We start from the raw sequence: 17711 nt of genomic DNA on the forward strand, positions 1-17711 counted from the left end.
AAAAATACTAGTATTAGGTTGTTTTCTGTACTGTTTTCAAACTTCCCGGCTTGGCACCACAAGATTCTACTATACAGGTGACATGTATGATTTATAGCATAGGTCCCCAAACTACAGCCGTTTTTTTTGTTTGTTTTATTATTATTATTTTTTAATCTGAACTTTCTTATACATTTTCTACCGCTTGTTACTCTCTGTGTGTCCTAGCCGCTCAGTCAAATCATATTGTCTAAAAATGCATTTTGCCTTCGATAACGTGACATCATCGCGCTCGGAATATATATATATATATATATATATATATATATATATATATATATATATATATATATATATATATATATATATATATATATATATATATATATATATATATATATATGTATATATACTGTATGTATATGTATATATATGTGTATATATACATGTATATATGTATATACGTATATATATATGTATGTATATATATATGTATGTATACTGTATGTATATGTATATATATGTGTATATATACATGTATATACGTATATACGTATATATATACATGTGTGTGTGTATATATATATATATATATATATATATATATATATATATATATATATATATATATATATATATATATATATACACATGTGTATATATATATATATATATATATATATATATACATATATATATATATATATATATATATATATATATATATATATATATATATATATATGCTGTATATATATATTACACACAGCCCGGCCCCTGGACACATTTTTAACCCAATGCGGCCCCCCGAGTCAAAAAGTTTGGGGACCCCTGATTTATAACCTAGCATTACATGTTCCTACCTCAATACAGCATATGCAACTGAAGTTCTTTCTTCTTTTCGGTCTTTTACGGCAGGTCGTAACCGATGTTATAGCAGCTCAAGCTGGCTGGTATACGCCAGAAAAGTAGTTCCTCTTTGTTAGCTCCTACAACAACATTGTCGCTACAGCTTGGTTAACGCAGGTCACGGCACGTAAATGGAAAGTTTTTGGCGTTTTTTGGATGTTTTTTAACTACCCACATTGTTAGCCGCCTCGTGCTAGTAGTTTTTCACTATTTAGAATGCACAGAAAGGGGAAAGACATCTTGCCAGATAGGGATTGTAAGCAATGGGCACAAATCCATAAAAACAACTGTTCCTCTCTAAATATGTAGATTGCTACAATGCAACTATTGTCCATGTTTACCTTTTTGAAGGCTTTTTTTTTTTTTACATGAATTGCTGCTAAGCGCTAATTAGCCCAGCTCGCCTGCTTTATTAGCATGCTTTAAAAACAACATTGTTATTTCCACATTATTTCTGGGCAGGCGAGTTTTATTTTTACAGCGCTGTCAAAACATGTTGGCATTGTCCGGGGAAAAAAAAGGTCACAGATGGGGTCATGTTGCCATCATTTCCTATTCGAGGCGGAGCCAGTTAATACCCTCATTTGACCCTTTTTTTACTCACAGGAGACAAAGGCGGTGGCACTATTAGCTATATGGGCAGTGTGACAAGGGGCCCTAAAAAAAACAAAAAACATTTTCTCTTTAGTTTCACTTTGTCTGAAGGCTTCAACTGCTGGACAACCTGCTGAAATATTACAGCATGCAATAGATGCTGTTTCTATATCACAAATGATTTGTATGTGTGTGTAATTAATTCTGCTGCATCAGCATATTGGGGCCGCACAGCGTTATGACTTTTATCCACCAAATAACTGAATAGCTTTACTGCTCTCGGGCAGGCGGCAGCAACAAAGTGTTTATTCGAGACCAAATAAAGTAGTCTTGTGAGTGTGTGTGCGCGCGTGTGTGTGTGTGAGTGTGTGTGTGTGAGAGAGATTTGTTTTCCCCTGCAGGGGGAATATTATCATTTCATATGCTGACATGGTGTCATGTGTGTGCATTTACTCTGAAAGGATTGCATGTTGTGACTGCAGGAAGCAGGAACATGTGTCTACACGAGCACAGGCATTTCCTCTCTATTGTAAAGTGTGTTGTGTCCAATATATTAAAACACAGAGACAATATTATGCCTATTGCTTCCTGTCATAATAATCGGACATTTTCAACTGAAGGCAGGCCCTCCGCTTTTTGGGGCCCTAAACAAGCTTTTGTTTGTAGCCCCCATTTGGGTCCTTAAAATTACACTCATCGAGAGAATGCCAAGAGTGTGCAACGCAGTAATCGGAGCAGAGGGTGGCTATTTTGAAGAAATTAGAATATAAAAAAGATGAAATAACTGAAAACATGTTTCATATTCTAGTTTCTTCAAAATAGCCACCATTTGCTCCCATTAGCCTACTGCTTTGCACACTCTTGGCATTCTCTACATGAGCTTCAAGCACACCTGTGAAGTGAAAACCATTTCAGGTGACTACCTCTTGAAGCTCATTGAGAGAATGCCAATAGTGTGCAAAAAAGTAATCCGAGCAAAGGGTGGCTATTTTCAAGAAACTAGAATACAAAACATGTTTTCAGTTATTTCACCTTTTTTTTGGTTAAGTACATAACTCCACATGTGTTCATTCATAGTTTTGATGTGACAATCTACAATGTAAATAGTCATGAAAATAAAGAAAACGCATTGAATGAGAAGGTGTGTCCAAACTTTTGGCCTGTACTGTGGTTTTCACCATGGAGACACTTATTACCTGCACATCCATGCTTCTTTGCTATGTTTTGACAGATACAGCAGACATACAGTACAGGCCAAAAGTTTGGACACACCTTCACCTCATTCAATGTGTTTTTTTTATTTTCATGACTATTTATATTGTAGATGGTCACTGAAGGCATCAAAACTATGAATGGACACATTGTACTTACAAAAAAAGGTGAAATACTGCTTTGCACACTCCTGGCATTCTCTGGATGAGCTTCAAGCACACCTGTGAAGTGGAAACCATTTCAGGTGACTACCTCTTGAAGCTCATTGAGAGAATGCCAGTAGTGTGCAAAAAAGTAATCCGAGCAAAGGGTGGCTATTTTCAAGAAATTAGAATACAAAACATGTTTTCAGTTATTTCACCTTTTTTTGGTTAAGTACATAACTCCACATGTGTTCATTCATAGTTTTGATGCCTTCAGTGACAATCTTCAATGTAAATAGTCATGAAAATAAAGAAAATGCATTGAATGAGAAGGTGTGTCCAAACTTTTGGCCTGTACTGTGGTTTTCACCATGGAGACACTTATTACCTGCACATCCATGTTAACATGCTTCGTTGCTATGTATTGTCACATACAGCAGACATACAGTACAAGCCAAAAGTTTGGACTCACCTTCTCCTCATTCAATGTGTTTTCTTTATTCTCATGACTATTTACATTGTAGATTGTCACTGAAGGCATCAAAACTATGAATGGACACATTGTACTTAACAAAAAAAGGTGAAATACTGCTTTGCACACTCTTGGCATTCTCTGGATGAGCTTCAAGCTCACCTGTGAAGTGAAAACCATTTCAGGTGACTACCTCTTGAAGCTCATTGAGAGAATGCCAGTAGTGTGCAAAAAAGTAATCCGAGCAAAGGGTGGCTATTTTCAAGAAATTAGAATACAAAACATCTTTTCAGTTATTTCACCTTTTTTTTGGTTAAGTACATCAGTGGTCCCCAACCTTTTTGTTGCTGCGGACCGGTCAACGCTTGAAAATTTGTCCCACGGACCGGGGGGGGTGAAATAAAAAAAAATATATATATATATTTTTCATAAAGAAATACAATCATGTGTGCTTACGGGCTGTATCCCTGCAGACTGTATCGATCTATATTGATATATAATGTATATATTGTGTTTTTTATGTTGATTTAATAAAAGAAAATATATATATATATTTTTTTTTTTAAATTTTCTTTTATTTATTTATTTTTAATTTCTTGTGCGGCCCGGTACCAATCGGTCCGCGGACCGGTACCGGGCCGCTGCCCGGTGGTTGGGGACCACTGAAGTACATAACTCCACATGTGTTCATTCATAGTTGTGATGCCTTCAGTGACAATCTACAATGTAAATAGTCATGAAAATAAAGAAAAATACATTGAATGAGAAGGTGTGTCCAAAATTGTGGCCTGTACTGTATATATGCAGTATATGTACCACTTTTTATGAGCATTTTAGAGGCAGTCCTGAAGTGCATCTAAAATGGAACCTACTTTTTTTAGCGCCCTGAAAGTGCGCTCATGGGAGATCCTGGCACAAACTGCGAGCGTGCGCTGCAATTAAGAAAATTAATACTGCAATAAGTGTTTTTCATGTAAAGCGTATATGGAAAAACAAACGTCATTTAAAAAAAAGATTGTTGGAGCCAAATTTCCTTATTCGTTTATATTGTTTTTATTTTGTTTTCTCTAATTGATTGTTGGCCCTGTTCATGCTGAATTTCCTTTTCGGCGGATTGCTCCGCCCACTTCCTCTTGAGAACCAGGAAGTGTTAACAGGGATGGGACCGTTGCCATGGTAACCTCATTTAATTGGGTTCAGGTGGGAGCATGGAGGACACAAACAGTTTTGGAGCGTGCCGTGCGGGCCGTGCGTGCATGGTCATGTCTCGCTGCTGTGACAATGTTCCATTCAAGGTCAGCGTACATTTTGTTCTACAGCCTACATTTCATTTAATTTTGATAGCTTAAAATAAACGGATCGTCATTTCCAAACATAGTTACACAGTACTGCACATTGAATCATTTGCACGCGTCAAACTAGTCGACATAGTCGCCCTCAGTATCAGCTTAAAGGTAAAGGCTGTACAAAGATTTATATTTACATTTTTGACTGACTATATATGTTGACAAGTAAACATAGGACATTGTCCCCTTTCTAACACCCATTTTTGGTCAACTGCCAATTTGCGCATTTTTTCTATACGTACTTAATATAGACGCAAAACAGCAGAACTGTTTTAGTCTTAATAAATCCAACTGCGTGTGTTAAATAACTATATTTGTATTTTATTGTGGACGTTCTGATAAACAGCATATATTCTGCATACTCATGAAGACAAATTGATTGCGCTCCTTAATTTTGCTCACTAAATAAACACAATCCTCTGCGCACAATCTGAGTAGATTAGCTTTGTGTGTCCTTTTAAAGGGGAACTGCACTTTTTTGGGGGAAATTTTGCCTATGGTTCACAATCATTATGAAAGACATGACGATGGATTTATTTTTGTATGCATTCCGCCCGAATGCAGCTGGGATAGGCTCCAGCACCCCCCGCGACCCCAAAAGGGACAAGCGGTAGAAAATGGATGGATGCGATCAAAGTGGAACATATGGGAGCCGTTCAATTCTGCCTATAGAGCCCCTAAAAAACATCCAAACGCCTCCAATAATGTTTTATATATATACATGATGTAAGTGTATATGTAATGTAGTAGTGGGCACATTTATTATAACATTTAATATTTACGTATTTTTATAATTTTAAGCAGTGGTCCCCAACCTTTTTGTAGCTGCGGACCGGTCAACGCTTAAAAATTTGTCACACGGATTTATTTTAAATTTTTTTTTTCATAAAGAAATACACTTGTGTGCTTACGGACTGTATCCCTGCAGACTGTATTGATCAATATTGATATATAATGTATATATTGTGTTTTTATGTTGATTTAATAAAAATAAATAAATAAATAAATAAACATTTATTTTTTTTATTTTTTTATTTATCTATTGTGCGGCCCGGTACCAATCGGTACCACTGATTTTAAGCATATGCGGAGCATTAATTAAAAAAACGCATCATGACGTGTTTTTTCATCACTGATTATTACTTATTGAGAATAGAATAGAATAGAATGGACTTTATTGTCATTATATTTGCATATAACGAGATTAAGGACTCCAATTTAAGGTGAGGTAGTGGAAACAAATATGGGGTAAAAATAAATTACACAAGACGTAATAAAGAAAAAACTAAAAATTTAAATAAACAGACTACTATTCAATAAAAATAATAAGCAATCCTGTACAATATACAAAACACTAGAAATACAGAATACTGTACTGTATTGCAGACTTTATGAGAGCCAACGAACGTAACAAAACATCACTTACTGTACAATGTCTGTCATTAGGATGTCGACTGCAACGATGTTCATATATTCCCATTTAGATGAAAAATGTCTCAAGATCCTTGCAAAGAACAAGCATCAAGCGCTTTTTGTGTCATCCTCACCAGTTCCAAGTCCTAAATCATAGTTCTAATTTGTTAGATTATATCCTTAGCCATCTACTTTCCAGGTGAGATGCATGATTTATAATCTACAATAATCTTACAGGGAGCGAGGAAGCAGCAGACCAGTCGATGATGTAAACATAGGGACAAGCGTAAGTGATCATGACACTGCTATACATATTTTGTCTGCTTTAGCGCTTATAATAACAATATCACTAATACTTGGTTAATATTCAAAATGTAAATGGAGTATTGTTGGCGCTTTTTGAATCAGAATCAGAATCAGAAATACTTTAATAATCTCGAGGGGAAATTAAGATTGTCAGCACAATCCCATTCAAGAGCAGACAAACATTACAGGGAGACAGAAAAGGATCGCTGACGGGTCTGCCAACTTCCGGTGCCCCTTACAAAAAAGGCGAGAAACAGGTAAATGCGGGGGAGGGAGAAAAACTTTTTAGTCTAAGCCTGGGCCCCTGGAGAGGGGGTCCTGACTGAGGCCAAGGGGGGAAAAAAACTTCATAGCCATAGCACACATAAACATGTGTGTAAGAGGGAAACATCAAAGAAAACACAAAGGATATTAAATACATTTAAAAGAGCAGAGCTGGTGCAACCAGCCACTTCTACAAACAGCCACAAAATTTAAAAAAAAACAAAAAAACATATACACTGTGGTAGCATCTGCGGTGTTCGACGCCATCGTATGCTGGGGTGGGGGGGAGCACGGCCAGAGACAGGAGCAGACCCAACAAAGCAACCAAGAGAGCCGACTGCACCCTCGGCCACCCACCAACTCTCAGCCAGTGTCCAGTCCGCATGGATGAGCGAGGATGCGTCCAAGGAGACCGAGGTGTCCGATACCTGCTCATTCAGCCAAGAAACTGTGAAGCTTGTTCGTCCCGGCAACCAGTGCCAGCTCCGCAGCCCTGTCTCTTCATCCGCATCTCCTCCAGTCTCTCCAAATGGACTCTGCTGTTGCAGAGACCCAGCAGCTGGTCTCCATGGGAAAGCAGATCCAGAAGTTTACAAAAAAGCACCGCAGAAGCCACGAAAGTGCCACCCCTTGTCACACAGTCCCAAAGGGTCCTGAACCAAAAGGCAAAAAAAAATGATCAGCTCAGTTTATGATCAGCTATACCAGGGGTCGGCAACCCGCGGCTCCGGAGCCGCATGCGGCTCCTTGACCACTCTGATGCGGCTCAGCTACATACATGCCGACCCCCCCGATTTTCCCAGGAGATCGATGGATGTCAGTGTCTCTCATAAATTACTCCCAGGGAAGAAATCATCCTATTTACACTCTAATTACTAAATAGAGGGCGTGCCCTAATTGCACTGCAGTAATTGTCCTCTATAGCATTTACATACAGCGTGCCAGTCCAGCCACATGTTGCATGTTGTTATTACTTGCACACATAGGAGACAGCAAAGCATACTTACTCATCAGCCACACAGCTTACACTGACGGTAGCCGTATCAAACAACTTTAACATTGTTACGTTACAAATATGCGCCACACTGTGAACCCACACCAAAAAAGAATGAAAAACACATTTCTGGAGAACATCCCACCGTAACACAACATAAACACAACACAACCATTACCCAGAATCCCATGCAGCCCTAACTCTTCCGGTCTACACTATACACCCCCGCTACCACCAAATCCCCCCACACATCAACCCCCCCCCCCCTCTCCGTGCGTTGGTTGAGCGGAAGAGTTAGGGCTGCATGGGATTCTGGGTATTGGTACCGTCAGTGTAAGATGTGTGGCTGCTGAGTTAGTACGCCTTGCTGTCACTTACGTGAGCAAGCTGAAACTGCATTCTACATGTGGTCGAGCAGCTACACTGTTAGGGCAGACTGTAGAGGGCGCCAAATGCAGTGTCATCACGCTCTGATATTCGGGAGTCTCCCGGGAAAAGTGAGAGGGTTGGCAAGTATGACGCTATCAAGCGCCATTAGTTCAAAACTCGCGGGCTGCACTAACATCAAATTTCCACATTAAAGTGCGTGCCGGTGCGTGTGTCGGAGACCCCTAGTTAACATAGCACAAAGCATTTAAGCTTTGTATGCAGTGTTTTTCATTTTAATTTTTTTTTTGTGGCTCCCATTACTTTCTTTAATTTGTGAAACTTGCCAAAATGGCTCTTTGAGTGGTAAAGGTTGCCGACCCCTGAGCTATACTGTGTTTGTGGCCCTAAACAAGCGAAAAGAGTGTTATTGCCAGGGGCCTGCCCTCGTCTCGTGTCGGCAACAACTAACCATCCTTCATCAATCCACAGAAGACGACTTCATTGTGTGACATTGACTTTGCCGCTCCTCCTCCTCCTCCAGTGTTTGGCTAACCTCACTGCCTGACCTGCTGTCCTTTTTGAAGGCGTCAACACCCTGTCACTCGCGTCCTCCGACACGTGATAACCTTCTACCACACGGCCTCCTTGCAATCATCCCGAGTGCCTCAGTCTTTCCACTAATCAGTGGTTTCTAACACAGCCCCTGCCAACTCCTCCTCTGGGATGGCGAGTGCAGGGAGAAAAGGCTGTGAGGCTGAGTGACTCATTGGAAAAGGTGCACACTAATAAGAGTGTGTTCACACTTGTCATGTTGGGTCCTGTTCAAAGGAACTCTGGTACGGTTCGCTTGGTCAAACGTGAACTCAATTATCCGAACGCTCGTGTGCTTCTGAGATGGGGTCTCATAATGGGCTCGAATATGAACACTACACAGACCAAAGACGTAGACCGCTGTTAAAATGACCGCAAAACAAAAATGCAGAAATGTCATATATGTAACAGAAAATGGGCTCTGTTTCTATCTCTGTTCCTCTCAGTCTTTGACATGAACCTAGCGCAGGGGTCGGCAACCCAAAACATTGAAAGAGCCATATTGGACCAAAAATACAAAAAACTAATCTGTCTGGAGCCGCAAAAATTTAAAAGACTTATATCAATCAATCAATCAATCAATGTTTACTTATATAGTCCTAAATCACGAGTGTCTTAAAGGGCTGCACAAGCCACAACGACATCTCGGCTCAGATCCCACATCAGGGCAAGAAAAAAACTCAACCCAAGGGGATAACAATGAGAAACCTTGGAGGGGACCGCAGATGTGCCTGATCTGATTATTTGTCAATGTCTCTCTTTTTTATTATTGTTTGTGTTGCACTGCTTTTAACGAATGTACGGTGTTCTTGAGTGTCTAGAAAGGCACCTAGAAATAACATGTATTATGTATGTCTGTCTGTCTGTCTGTCTGTCTGTCTTTGTGAAATCTAAGATGGTAAATATAGCAGAATATATTCTACCTGTTAGAAGTGTAGTGAGTTATATTTATATTGCGCTTTTTCTCTAGTGACTCAAAGCGCTTTACATAGTGAAACCCTTTTATATAGTGGGAGCAAGCGGGGAAAGTGTCTTGCCCAAGGACACAGCGGAAGGGACTGGATTGCTTTTTTACATTATGTAATATGTCAGGAAAGCTCTTTATAAGTATATTCTAGAAGCTTTTTGTGAAATCTAAGATAGTACATGTAGCCGAATATAAAAATGATCTACCTATTCGACTCAGCAGGAGGCGTTTTGGTTTGGAATATTTGAATAATATCCTTTTATATGTAATAAAAGCTCTTTAAAAGTATATTCTGGAAGCTTTTTGTGAAATCTAAGATTGCAAATAAAGCAGAATATACAAATAATGTATATGATGAACCCAACAGACAACATTTTAGTTTGGATTATTGAAGTTACAGAAGCTGCCAAATGTAGTCCTTACTTTATGCATTTGTTATTTACTGCACAGTTTTGGTCCCATGACAGAAATGCTAGTGTGAACGCGAAAAAAACCGCACCGAAGTGATTTTTTAATTTACTTTTGGTCTGGACCAGAGTACCAAACCACAAGTGTTAACACAGCCTGACTGTCTGCGCAATGGAAACTGTCTACAGTAATCATGTAATGGAATATGCACACTTTATTAGGGCCCATATCTAAAAATGCTGTTGTTACACGAATATAAAAATGCTCACTTTTTAGATAAAGCAAAATATGATACAAATGTACAGTATTAGTAGAACCCAGTGGTGGGCCGTCAGGGCCAGCAAGACCTTCTCTGCTGGCCTAACATAACCAGAAATCATGATCATAATTAAAGATAAAAGTATTTTTTTTAATTTACTTTCCCTAAATATCTAAAATCATTCATATTCTCTTCATGTCATATTATGGAAGAATTAACATGAAGCAGTAAGTATTGACCCACAAAGAAGAATACAACGTTGATTAGGTTTGCAGATATATATTGTGATGTTATGAGCCAGGTAACATAAGAACTCCATTACCCAGCATGCCACAGTAGTGAAGAGCATGCGCAGTAGCCCCGTTTAGGTTGTTGAATGTAGACATGCCGGCAGCGGGAGGTTATTGATGAGCACGCTGTGGAGTAAACTTTTAAGACCTCAGCCAACATACCTCATCTGCAAAACAACACATATATTTGCAAGGCCATTTTCAAGAAGGATATGTAAAGAGAAACTACATCTTTTGAGATGATGTCGGGGATGAAATGGGGAAATGCCCGCCATTTCCACTGGAATCAGGGGGTACCACTGACTTATACGGTGTCGAATGGGTTCTACAAATTGTGAGTTCAAACATTTTATTTATTGATTTATTTTTTCACGTTTAATGTTTCCTGCAATTTTAATTTTGACATTACCACATAAAATATGTTTTAATTGCTGATGTGGGTTTGTTGGATTTTAAATGCGCTAGAAAATAACCCGTTTTGTACACTGTTGATGTGATTCAATTCAGTAGGGCGTAAATGTGTTCCTGTATAGTACTTATCCAGCAATGGTCATGTGGTGACATAAATAGTGGTATTTTCAGAGGTAATCTTTGAAGTCGGACATCACTGAAGGCCTAGGTGGGAAACGCACGGCCCACCACTGGTAGAACCTGAATAACAATATTTTGCCGCACTAGTCAACCTCCTATTCAAGTTCTTATTAGAAATAATACAAGTTCAATTAACCAATTCAATGGCCAAAGTGCCACCTGATACTAGCTGTATTTCCACGAATTAGAATGCATCAAAAAGAAAAAAGGTGTCGTACATATGGCTTGTGAATGATAGGCACAAATAAATAAAAGTGCAGTTCCCCTTTGATATGAAATACTTTGTTTATTGTGCCTTTACTTTTATAGTACTGAGCAACCAGGGCACAAACACAAAGAGCCAAAGAGAAAGCAACATTCAAACATATTTTCTTCACAACTCCTTCAGAGCAGTGTTTTTCAAACTTTTTTGAGCCAAGGCACATTTTTTTCATTGGAAAAAATCCGGAGGCACATAACCGGCAGAAATCATAAAAAAATGAAACTCAGTAGACAATAAAAAGTCGTTGTCGCAATTGCTGGATATGAATTTTAAACCATAACCAACCATGCATCACTATAGCTCTTGTCTCAAAGTAGGTGTACTGTCACGACCTGTCACATCACGCCGTGATTTATTTGGAGTTTTTTGGTGTTTTCCCGTGTGTAGTGTTTTAGTTCTTGTCTTGCGCTCCTATTTTGGTGGCTTTTCCTGTCTTCCTTTGAGCGCTATTCCCCGCACCTGCTTTGTTTTAGCAATCAAGAATATTTAAAATTTGTTGCTATCTTTTTTTTGTGTGGACATTGTTGTCATGTCATGTACGGATGTACTTTGTGGACGCCGTCTCTGCTCCACATGCTGTAAGTTTTTGCTGTCGTCCAGCATTCTGTTTTTGTTTACTTTGTAGCCAGTTCATTTTTAGTTTCGTTCTACATAGCCTTCCCTAAGCTTTAATGCCTTTTCTTAGGGGCAGTCACCTTTTGTTCATTTTTTGTTTAAGCATTAGATACTTTTTTACCTGCACCCTGCCATCGTTGTCACCTGCATATTGTGATCACGACAAACCATTGTCGTCTCACACGATATCTACAAAGCAATTAGCTACAGGCTTCCACCTACTGATATGGTATGGTATGACACGGTTACTCTGCCGAGCTCTAGACAGCACCAACACTCAACAACGGCACATTATTTGCAGATTATGATTACGGGTGCACCCCGCTTTCCGCCCGAATGCAGCTGAGATAGGCTCCAGCACCCCCTGCAACCCCGAAAGGGACAAGCGGTAGAAAATGGATGGATAGATGGGTTTGCAAAAAATATTTTTAACCCAAATATGGGAAACTGCATAATCTCCCACGGCACACCAGACTGTATCTCACAGAGGCCCAGTGGTTGAAAAACACTGCTTCAGAGGCCTTCAGGCTTTGAGAGGTTTCTAGGATTCATGACGCTCTCCAAATATATTTTACATTTCAGGACTTAACCTAAACAACGTCCTTTGAGAAGCCTCTGAGATGTTATCAAAAAGTTGTGCTCCTGGAATTTCTGGTGTGTTGGCCACCTCACCAGCGGCGGTCCTCCTGCCCAGGAAGCAGCGTTGGACTTTACCAAAGGTCAAAGTAAGTGAGTGATGATTCCTTCCTATCGGCTGTCCAGCTTCTTTCAGCCACTCTGACGCCCTTCTGACCTTACAGCGCTCCTACTTTGCGCGGGTCACAACTTCCTTCTCCTTCTCATCTTAGATGTTCCCTCCTTTTCAGCAGCAGACCAGACGCTGCCTGCTGTTTTCACCCCATGTCCTAACCTCCACCTGCTTTCATGCAGACTGATCCACTCTCCTTTCAAGACTTAAGCAATTAGAAGCAATGCAAATAAGTATTAGGGACATTATGAAACCAAATTACGCTAAATTATTTTTATAATGTTAGTATACCAATAAGTTGTGATTTAAAAGAAAAATGCTTCCAGTATTCAGTTATTGGTTTTGTTTAAATACGGTCGTGGTTATTGTTTGAGTTTGTGTCCAACACGCATACAGTTACAATATGGTACATTACCAATTGCAAGTTTCTCTTATGAACATGTTCAAAAAGGAGCAGGAAGAAGCAGAGCTTATTCATTCCTACCCATTTTCCTTTACATTGCAATTGCTAACACTTTTGTTCACTTCCTGTTCTCAATTTGCTCAAAATATAATCCATACATAATACAATTAAAAAATAATAATACAATTTCCCTGGAAAGCGTTAGGGCTGGTCTTGTAATGCAGACACATTAGGTTCCAACCCAGGTTTGATTTGCATCGAGAAGGTTTGCAAATGTACGTTTTTTTATGGTAAATTGTTATTCTTAACAAAATAAAAGATTATAGAACTATTTATTTCAAATTCATTTGTTTTAGTATGAAACATACATTTTATAATGTTAGTATACCAATAAGTTGTGATTTAAAATGTACGTTTTTTTATGGTTTGCAAATGTACGTTTTTTTTATGGTAAATTGTTATTCTTAACAAAATAAAAGATTATAGAACTATTTATTTCAAATTCATTTGTTTTAGTATGAAACATACCAAAAGGGACAAGCGGTAGAAAATGGATGGATGGGCATACTAAAACATAGTATATTAATGTAACTTAAGGTTTGAATAAAAAAGTATATACATTGTTTAACATAAATAAACATGCGTGGAAGAAATATTTTTAAGGGGGGAATGGTACGCACATACATATATAAATATACAGTATGTATATTTGAAATGTTACTATTGTCACACTATACATACTCAATGTCATTAGAAAAGCCTGATTAGTTTATGATACTAACGTAAACAAATTATAAGAACAGTGTTATTGTCCTTTTGAAATAATAGCTATCTAAATTAAATTTAGTAGCAACTTCTATCCCTGTTTTTTTTTTCTTACAGTAATTTTAACACTTCACTCTTGCTTACTGGTAGTTTCTTGCTTAACCCAATATTCCCAGGCGTGGTGCCTGTAATACTTACTAAAAATTACATTGAAATAAATACATTAATAATAATCATTTAATAGGCTATGTGTGTGTATGATCAGATGATTTGTCTTAAGGATTTAATCAAATTTGGACATTTTACATGAAAAAAATGCACGCCTGTGATCCTTCTCGCCTCTAGGGGGCAACCCCGAGCACTTTAATGTTGTGTTTCTACACTAGCTAACTATAGCTAAACTTGCAGGCCAATTTCAGGTCGTAACAAATGATTAATCCTCAATGTACTGCCTTTACCAATAGTTTAAATCAGGGGTGTCCAACTCATTTTAACTCAGGGGCCGCATGGAGGAAAATCTATTCCGAAGTGGGCGGACTGTAAAATTGTGGCATAATAACGTAAAAATAAAGACAACTTCAGAATGTTTTCTTGGTTTTACTTTGGCCAAAAATAAAACAAGCACATTCTATCTTAAAAATGTACATAGTGGCAAACACTTCAAATTAGTTGAAAATTCTGAGGAAAAAAATGGGTGCAGTTTCAAAACACAATGAAGAACACAATGAACTTAGACTTTGTCTCAGTGTATTTACAAAGCGATTCAACCTTAAGCACTTCCTGTTTTGCATTCTCATGTTAGAATTTGACCATTAAAGACGTGTTTGGAAAAGGAACTGAGTATGACATCCGCAATTGCCACAACACATTCATTTACCATCATTCAAATATTCCATCCATCCATCCATCCATCCATCAGTATTACACTTACAATATAAACAAACCCATTATTCAAATGACACCATAGCCAAAATCAAGGTAACATGACTACGAACTTAACCAATGTGAACATAGTAGATTTAAGCATAAAATAAAATAGAGCAAACAACAAATGTAGACACACACATTTTTACAATGGAGTTCAGGGTGAGCATTGTGCCGTCAACCAAGTGCGAGTGCTGCACGGAACTCCAACTAAAAAGATGATAGGCATGTTGACTTAAGTCTTCGCATCTTATTCGTTGAGTGGATCATTTACAATAAAGGAAGGTATTGTGCGTTGCTCCTGCATCGGTCTGCCGCCATCTGCTGCCAGCCACAACAGTAGCAGATGATTGCTTGCACCTGCGCTGATTGGAGTAGCGGCAGCCATTTCAGAGGGCGCTTGTCAGCGGACACGTCATCTATAAACAGTGTGATGTGAGACGTGGGTTGCACTTGAATTGCTATTGCGACATACATTGGACACATTTAGAACAGCATTTTATTTCATTAAAACATTGCAGCTAATTTTTATCCTTGGCAAACTCATTTTGCGAGCCGTGTGCCAGATTAAATCTCTTCAACCTGTCAAACATATGTTTGACACCCCTGGTTTAGGGTAAGTTCAAGCTGTTTTCTAACCGAACAGTACATGGAAACTGTGAAGAAAATGTAATTTTTGTGCAGAGTGAGGTGGGAAAATAAGACCTAAAGCATCCTTTGTGTGAAATCATTGCAGAGGACGATCGTTACCATGGTGAAATTGACATGTTTCTTTTATTATTGAACGAAATCTAGCCTATATGTTTTTTTATTTAAAACATAGATTTTTTTCGACATTTAAAACACTTCCTTGTGGTCCAAAATGTTGCATAGATTATGTTTTACAGACTGTTTTCGAGCCGCTTTCTGACCGTCTCTTCAGGAAGCACATGTGGGCAGTCTTATTTTACGTGCCTCCACTTCGACTGTGTCAGGCTTGTCACTGAGTTCGGTTATGTTTGGGTTTTCCTCTGTGTTTGGGTTTATTTCCTGTCAGCGCTCTTATTTCGGTTCCATTTCCTGCATGTCTCCCTAAGCGCTCGTTTCCCTCACCTGTCCCTGATTGGCAGCCTGGCACACCTGGTTTCAATTGCCAATCAGGCTACTACTTATGCCTGCCTCGCCCTCCAGTCAGTGCTTGATGATCGTCTCCCGTCTCTCGTCTCCGGGTTCCTGTTTTCCCTGCATTTTGACATTTAAGTCATGTTTTCCTGCACTACGCCTGCCATCACTGCATACTGACAAATATAAGTGAGAACTAGTGTTGTCCCGATACCAATATTTTGGTACCGGTACCAAAATTATTTCAAAACATTTGGGTACTTTTCTAAATAAAGGGGACCACAAAAAATTGCATTATTGGCTTTATTTTAACAACATATCTTAGGGTACATTAAACATATGTTTCTTATTGCAAGTTTGTCCTTAAATAAAATAGTGAAAATTCTAGACAACTTGTCTTTTATTAGTAAATAAACAAACAAAGGGTCCTAATTTAGCTGCTGACATATGCAGTAACATATTGTGTCATTTTCCATTCTATTATTTTGTCAAAATTATTAAGGACAAGTGGTAGAAAATTAATTATTAATCTGCTTGTTCATTTACTGTTAATATCTGCTTACTTTCTCTTTTAACATGTTCTATCTACACTTCTGTTAAAATGTAATAATCACTTGTTCTTCTGTTGTTTGATACTTTACATTACCACAAATTGGGTATCAATCCGATACCATGTCGTCACAGGATCATACATTGGTCATATTCAAAGTCCTCGTGTGTCCAGGGACATATTTCCTGAGTTTATAAACAGAATAAACATTCTTTTTAAACAAAAGAAGATGTTGTGATGCCAAAAAATATTGACGTACTCATAGTAGTATCGATTAGATACGCTCCTGTACTTGGTATCATTACAGTGGATGTTAGGTGTAGATCCACCAATGGTGTTTGTTTACATTTTGACGCCGGTGAGCTACGGTTTGTAGTGAAGCATGTTTAGATATTCCTCGTCCTGCAGGGATGATACTTGTAAGAAACTTACAAGTGATTTAAAAGTAGCTAAAACACTGCGGACTGGTACTTTTTAGAGGCGGTATAGTACCGAATATGATTAATTATCGTGGTACTATACCAATACCGGTATACCGTACAACCCTAGTGAGAACTATGCGCTACTTTATATCAGAAATGGCAACAGCGGAGTATGCATGTGCTTGTAGGAGCCAGTTTGCCCCACAACAAGAGAATAGGAAAAAACGAAGCAGCTTATTGACTACAGCGCAGACTACAATAGTGGGCACATGCGCATGTATACCATATTGACAATCCGTTGACGGTCTTCCCGATTGGTGATGTCACCAATTGTGCACATTCCGTATGGCTCGTTTGGCGAAAGTGGAAAGGAAGGAAATATTGTTTTATGAATATCTCTGCAATGTCTTCACGGGTTGATTTCACATTTTTTGGGACTTATGCAGATCCCAGTTACACACCGGCAGGTGCCAATGGGTAAGGAAAGTTGGTCGTAATAGGGCCCCTTTAACAGCTGCTTCAGATAATTTCAGGACTTTTGAAATGAGCCTTTCTGTTTTGTCTTGATTTAATGAGAGAGGTTAATTGACTGGCGATGCAATGGATTGATGTTGCTTGACTTCACGGCTCACTGACGTGTATTAAGTATGATCATGATCCAGGGAGGACTCATTTAAAGCAATCTGTGTTTTTGTACAGCACTTCGCTACAGACTAGTTCAGCTAAGCACATGCAGTACATGTGAAGTTTATACTTTATTTATCATTGCTGGACCAAGTCTTGAATGAAAGGGTCTTGAATTAATAGTGCCTTT

General features: G+C 38.6%; 1 protein-coding gene across 3 annotated transcripts in view; it reads left to right on the plus strand.

Annotated features, from left to right (window-relative positions):
* Nucleotides 1-4502: 4502 nt before the first annotated feature.
* rpe (ribulose-5-phosphate-3-epimerase) overlaps nucleotides 4503-17711 on the plus strand; it is an 89791-nt gene continuing 76582 nt past the window's right edge. The window contains exons 1-3 of one of the 3 annotated variants that reach the window (XM_062070531.1): nucleotides 4503-4604; nucleotides 6306-6354; nucleotides 12567-12709. The gene's annotated coding sequence lies outside the window, so the exon portion shown is untranslated. The remainder of the gene's footprint in view (nucleotides 4605-6305; nucleotides 6355-12566; nucleotides 12710-17711) is intronic. The other 2 variants (XM_062070532.1, XM_062070533.1) reach the window with 2 other exon arrangements.

This window comes from Entelurus aequoreus, linkage group LG14 (assembly GCF_033978785.1).
Source record: "Entelurus aequoreus isolate RoL-2023_Sb linkage group LG14, RoL_Eaeq_v1.1, whole genome shotgun sequence".
Taxonomy (NCBI): domain Eukaryota; kingdom Metazoa; phylum Chordata; class Actinopteri; order Syngnathiformes; family Syngnathidae; genus Entelurus; species Entelurus aequoreus.